We start from the raw sequence: 7,241 nt of genomic DNA, 5'->3' as shown, positions 1-7,241 counted from the left end.
TTAGCAACAACAAAAGCATATTCACAATTTCTCCACCAACGCCTCCTGTGTCAGCCACTTAGTTAACTTTTCTACTTGGGACTAAAAATACAGTAGAAAACCAGACATCCTGATTCACTACCTCAGTTAATATTCACCATCAGAGTGGCTACAGCTCAGGATCAACAGCCATAATGGTGCCCAGAGCCCGTTTATACAGAAATTAAGTTCTTTACACCAAGTAAATGGTTGTCCACAACCACAAGGTAGTGTACATATGATCTAAAATTAATACATTTCGAAAGAAACAAATGCTTCTCCAACCATATAACCTTCTACTTCTCTGCCTCCATTCATGCTTAGACATGGTTCATGCTACTTTGGGGTTTGAAGTTTGCCTGCGGGGAGTTGAATCTACTCCCTGGCCCACCTGGAAGAGGTTGCCTGCTGTGCTAGGTTCTACTTTTACTTTTTCCAATCAACTGTTGCTGATTCACAGTCCTATAAAAGATGCACAATAGCATCCTCGGATATATGGAACCCAGAGCTTCCTCAAAGCACAGCCCATGAAAGTAACTTAAGTGCAAATTCTACAAGCAACTCCTTACACAGAACTTCAACAGAACTGGATCTTTTCACTGATCTTTTTGTATTTTTCTTTCTTCGTTGTAGCCTTTAGCCCTTGCCTGGCAGACTGGTTTTATTACAATATATCAAGACATATCCTAAAGATTCCATGTCATCTCTATGACTCTGCTCAATACTGAAATGTGCATTGATCCTAGTGAATTGGGCAAATCAGGTGAGATTTTTATCTTCTTTGTATGAGATGTATTGCTGTGTACTGCTGCTTCTGTACTTTTTGGTCAAACCAAAATCAGTGAGTAACTTACTATAGTGATGCCCAATATGCATTAGGAACTTATCTAGTTTAATGTCTGTGTATAAGATTATTTGTATGTATATATTCAATTCTGATCATCTGATCAGCTAGCAAAAGCAGAATCTTCATTGTGAACCTTCTTGAACAGAAACTGGGTATCTTCTGGGTGTATCCCAATAAGAGCCATGACACTATACCACAGTCTGTGAAGAATACCAACTGCACTGTGAAGAACTGTATATGGTTTGCTCTTATATAGTACCTGGGTCTTCTGGAATTCTAGCTTGACTCCCACTTTACCTTAAATAACAGACAAAAAGAGATATTTTGAACAAGCTGAGAAACCTGAGTTTGTTATCAGGCTTTTTTTTTTTTTTTTTTTTTTAAAGAGTGAAGTAGGATACTAAGCCAATAGCACTGACTTCGCTTTCACAAAATACTTTTTTTTTTCATGCAGTATATACTGGTCATGTTTCCCCCTTGTTCTGGCTGATTTTGTGTGTCTCCTTGATACAAACTGGAGTTATCACAGAGAAAGGAGCCTCTCTTGAGGAAATGCTTCCATGGGGTCCAGCTCTAAGGCATTTTCTCAATTAGTGATCAAGGGGGAAGGGCACAGCCCATTGTGGTCCTGTGTTCTATAAGAAAGCAAGCTGAGCAATCCAGGACAAGCAATCTAATGAGCAGCACCCTTCCATGGCCTCTGCATCAGCTTCTGCCTCCAAGTTTCTGCCTTGTGTGAGTTCTTATCCTGACTTCCTTTGGTGATAAACAGCAATGTGGAAGAGTAAGCTGAATAAAGTCTTTCCTCTGTAACTTGCTTCTTGGTCATGATGTTTTGTGCAGGAATAGAAACCCTGACCAAGACACCCCTCCTCTAGCTTCTCCAGATTCTTTTTACCCACCCAATTTCATGCCCTTTCTTTTTCTCTCTTTTCAGAAAATTAATAGGAACTGAAAATACACACACACACACACACACACACACATACACACCATAAAAGCACAAAGTATGATACTATCGCACTCACCATACATTCTCCTAATCTTAGAACATAAATACCTAAAAGAGAGCTCCTGGGACTGAATTCACAGAATTATATCAGAGTGGGTGCTGTTCACTTGGAAGCATCTGTGACTGTTTTAACTAAGAATATAACCTTAATAGGCAACACTAACATTCTGCACTGGTGGACACATCATCTTCATGCTCCAGTGACTACCATGCTTTCTCACTCAAATTGTGAAGCTGTTACATTACTCAACTGCAGTTTTATTGTCAACTTGCTCAGGATGCATGTAGCAATATTGCCAGTGGCTGGGTGTTTAAGGGAATTTGCAATATGAGATGGTCAGATCAAATTTTAGTCAGCACTACTGTATAAAGAAAATAATGAGCTCATGAGCAAATAACAAGGAAACAGAACATCTGAAAGAGCCAGTGCTGTGAAGTGTCTGGATAGATTCGTTCTGCAGGCTGGCACACTGCCTGCTGCTGAACATTTTTATCACATTTTCAATTCAGCATCTCCGATTACCACAATCACTAGAGGGGAGCTTGCAAAGAGGTTTCTATTAAATTTTTTTATTTTACTGATACATTATCCCTTTCAGTGGTCTCTGTTGATTTCCAAACTTTACCATGCCTGCTTCTTGCTGAATGAATAATTTGAAAAACATGGCAACTATCCTTTTACCTGTAATTAGTTTACCTATTATATTTACCTATGCATCAAATGAAAAGTCTCAAAATGAGATTCTTTTCCCATTTGTTTTTCAAATTTCTTGGTAGCAGTAAAATAATGAAGTGTTGAAAATTTGAGGAGAAAAGTAAATCGAATAGGAAAGGTTATGAAATATGTCAGCCGAACAAAGAAGCTATTAGTGTGGAAAGATATTAGTATCTATTTATGGCCCTACAACTGTAGTCAATGATACAGGAAAAAAAAACTCTAGCCCATATATTCATTCTACATGAGTACTTGCTACTTGCAGAGTCCTAGGTGTGCAAAAATGAATAAAAACTCAAAAAAGATTTAAGTATTTATTTTGTACACTAGTATGATGTCTAGCATATAAAGTAACACAAAAGTGAAAGAACCAAATTATGACTGAGTTTAGTAATCTGATTGGCTTTATTTTTAATGTCTAGAATCAGGTTATACAGTCATAAAACAGAATAAATAAATATTCAAATAACCTGAATAAAAAAAAAAAGTTATTTTCCTCGTGTGCCCAGGACAGGAATCCAGAGTAATAGAAAAGCATCTGACTGGTCAGCCTTTAGGTGCTCCAATTGTCTTTCTCTGTGAGAGGAAGGAGACAGGAGGAACTCCCTATCAGGCCAGAAGAAAAATTGGCTGCTATCCCTCTACCCTAATTTTTTAGAAAGTCAAATAAAATGTTGAGTTTCAGCTTAATGGGAAACTTTTATATAATTTACATTACTTTAGTTTTATCCTGGTCTGAAGTACATTCCAAAATAATAGCTTTTTCTAATTTTTATTTAACAAAAGTTATCGTTATCCCAAACAAAGGTACCCATGGCCACAGACTTCAACTGTCCTGCATAAGAAACATTTAACTATTTAGCAGCTATGGGTGCTAATTTAGAGACAAGAATGTGGTCTTATGCTCATTCCAAAAGAAATTTACCCTTATTTGTTTAATTATCACTTTGGAGATCACTGGATTCCTGTTTTGTATAATTCTTTTATCGGAAATATTAAAAAATAAAAAAAAACCCTCCTAGGCATCTATGAGAGTGGCCCTAGCTAAGGCTCCTAACAATAGGGGATATGGAGCCTGAACCGGCCATCTCTTGTAATTAGGCAATACTTCCAATGGAGAGATTGGGACACCAACCCAGCCACAGAACCTTAGACCTGCCTACAAGATGTGCAGGGGTAAAAGATGGAGCAGAATTGGAGGGAAAAGACAATCAATGACTGGCCCATCTTGAGACCCATGCCATGAGAGGGAGCCCACAAAATACTATTAATGATATTCTGATATACCTGCAGCCAGCATATATGTTATCAGAGAGGTTTTACCCAGAAACTGATAAAAACTGATGCAGAGACCCACAACCAAACATTAAATGGAGCTCTGGGAATCCTGTGGCAAAGGGGAGAAGGGAAGGGTTGAAGGAACTAGAGGGGTCAAGAAAACCTACATAATCAGCTAATCTGGGCCCATAGGAGTTCACAGAGACTGAACTACCAACTTGATGGCATGAATTAGACAGACTTGGCCCTCTGCACATGTGTAACATTTATGTAGGTAGGTCTTCGTGTGGAACTCCTAATGCAAGAATAGGAGATGTCTCTGACTACACTGCCTGCATTCAAATCCCTTTCTCTTAACTGGGCTGCCTCAATAGAAGACGTGCCCAATCTTATTGCAAGTTGATATGCCAAGGCTGGGTGATATCCATGGGAGGCCTCTTCTCTTCAAGAGAAAGGGAAGAAGGGTAGATGAGGTAACAGAAAGGGACTGAGAGTAGATGGAGGGGAAGCTCCAATTGATTGGAATGTAAGGTAAATAACTTAATGAGGAAAAGATATTTGAAAAGAACAAAAAACTAAAGAATAAGAATTTCAAAAGGATCAATGCTACATAAAATACACAGAACAAAACCTGCCAAATTCTACTCATTTTAACATAAAGATGGGTCACAGGAAATCAGAGAACTAGGATCTACTACCTAGAACTTCCTCTGCTCTTACATGTAAAGACTCCTAGGTATAAACAGAGGCTTACAGCAAGGATGTAATGAGAATGCTTGAAAATATTGCAAGAAAAAAATGGTTCATATTCACTAAACTTTAGCAGGTATCAGGGACTGCACTGTCCTCATTTCTTAGAAATATCTTCTCAAAGCTGAAGAGATGGTGTCTTAGTTAGGGTTTTACTGCTGTGAACAGACACCATGACCAATATAAAAGACAACATTTAATTGGGACTAGATTACAGGTTCAGAGGTTCAGTCCATTATCCTCAAGGTAGGAACATGGTAGCATCCAGGCATGCATGGTATAGGAGGAGCTGAGAGCCCTACATCTCATCCAGGCTGCTAGTGGAAGACTGACTTCCAGGCAGCTAGAGTGAGGGTCTTATAACTCACACCCACAGTGACACACCTATTCCAACAGGGCCACACCTTCTAAAAGTGACACTCTCTGGGCTGAGCATCTACAAACCATCACAGATGGGTTAGAAGTTAAAAGTACTTGTTGCTCTTACAGAGAACCTGACCTCAGTTCCCAGCACCTACATGGTGGCTCACAAACCATCTCTAGCTTCAGTTTCAGGGGATTCTATTCATTCTTCTGATTTCCAGGGATACTGTGCATGCTTGTGCTCTACATACATAGAGACAGGCAAAATACTCAAATATGAAATAAAATAAATAAATCTTAACAAAAAAAACCAGAAATGTCTTCTTTATCTTTGCCAATTTTAAGCAATTTTTTTTTAAAGTCATCCAGAGATTGCCATAGCAAACAGATTGATCGGTGAATAAAGAGGACAATAGCTCCTTGCAGAAGTACATCCTTGTCATTGTCACAGGTCTGGTTTCAGCTTCAGCTCTCAGCTGATGTCTTATCACTGTAGTGTTCTGAGGTTCTGATCATTTTGCAGAATGATCTATCAGAGGACAGCCTATGTCCCCCAGCAGCAAGTGAGTCAAAACTCTGTCTCTATTTTTAACCCTTATCTCTTGAGCTGTACTGTTCCTATAAATCAGGTCAGCTAACTCTGAGGGCTTGAGTCTTGCCAGGTCCTGTGTCTTATGTCACCCAATCACATCTATGTCTCAGTTCCAGCCCTGGAACTGCCTCAACTTGCCTTCTTCACTAACCCTCTACTGACTGAGCATAAGACTTATAATGAGGATAAATGGCAAACCTCCTAATGACATCAGACCTTGGTTCCAAAGTACACATTATTTTTTAATTTACATAGTCCCTCACCTTTAAAATTGATTAGTTCATCTCATTTACATTTCTGAGTGCCTCACATGGAAGTGGACAATTAGGAATTCCCTCGTGACTGATCCTCTTTCAAGGTAATTCCTCCTTGAAGCCATTTTATTTCCTGCATGCTATTTCAAGTAAATGTTGGTCTAATTTAATTAAACAGGCAGGATCAAATTATGTTGCTATTTCTAATAAATCTTAAATATTTTTGTTAATGAATTATTAAACAAAGGAATTTCCAATTCTCTTTCTATTCAAAATCCCTTTGCTTTTATTTCCAGAAATGGCTAGTGAGAAAAAGCAACTTTTTTCACTTTTCAAAAATTTACTATTACTCTATTCTTCTCAGGCATAAAAAAATATGGGCTAAGCTGGTGAGACAGCTCATGAACATCTATGTGCTGCTCTGTATGCATGTGTATCTGTGTGTGTGTGTGTGTGTGTGTGTGTGTGTGTGTGTGTGTGTGTGTGCCTATGTGGCCATGACTGTATGTTTTCTATCTGAAAAGGACCTAAAATAGAGTTCTACAATAGTCTTAAAAGATTCTTTTTTATTTGAAAGAATTCCAAATAGATACAGAATAACATTAAAAACAAAAAATAGTTAACGTATAGATAGTAAATTATTTACTTTTAAGTGATTCTGTAACAAGGGGAAAGCCCTTCATAATCCTAGCCTAGATGTACAATTTAGTTCTTGATTATAAATTTTTAAATGTATAAATCCGTTGGAAATATTCTCAGAAGTGTTTTTTGGTGCCACCTATAATTACTCCAATAAATCTGAAAATTCTTTTAAAAGCACATGAGGACAGCAGAGCATTAAAATTTTTAATGATCACAGTAAATAATTGTTACTTCAATTAATATGATTACAGGTGGTTGAACAAAACAAATATAGGCCTCATAGTGCCCTTGAACACATTTGACAAATACAAAGTAAGACACCCGGAAGCTTATTACTTAGAAGGACATTGAAGCTTGAAGCACATGTATTAAATTTGGGCAGTCTTGGTGAAAATGAGAACTGGCTTCCTCATTATCCACCCTGACATCCTTCATCTCAAACCAAATGAGAGAACAGGGCAAGAGAAACTGGGGATATTTTCTGCATAAAGAACCACATAATCCTTCACCTCATATCAATAGAGATTTATAGTTTTTTTCCAGTGACAGGATTTTTTGCCGTATGAAAATGCTTCTGCCACACGCTGAAAAACATAAATTTCCTGTGTAAATACTATGTGCACAAGAAGTCACTAGTTTTGACTTCCGTTTCAATCTGTGTTCTAAGGCAGCAGTCCTTAACCTTCATAATGCTGCGACTCTTTGATGCAGTTCTCATGTTTTAGTGACCTGCCAAACATAAATTTATTTTCATTGCTACTTTAGAACTG

The 7,241-nt window shown here is 37.9% G+C and overlaps 1 pseudogene; it reads right to left on the bottom strand.

Annotated features, from left to right (window-relative positions):
- Positions 1 to 431: 431 nt before the first annotated feature.
- Positions 432 to 1,900, bottom strand: LOC117713410 (casein kinase I pseudogene; annotated as a pseudogene).
- Positions 1,901 to 7,241: the final 5,341 nt, after the last annotated feature.

This window comes from Arvicanthis niloticus, chromosome 8 (genome assembly GCF_011762505.2).
Source record: "Arvicanthis niloticus isolate mArvNil1 chromosome 8, mArvNil1.pat.X, whole genome shotgun sequence".
NCBI lineage: Eukaryota > Metazoa > Chordata > Mammalia > Rodentia > Muridae > Arvicanthis > Arvicanthis niloticus.
The sequence above is the reverse complement of the archived record's forward strand: the minus strand, read 5'-3'. Positions and strand labels throughout refer to the sequence as shown.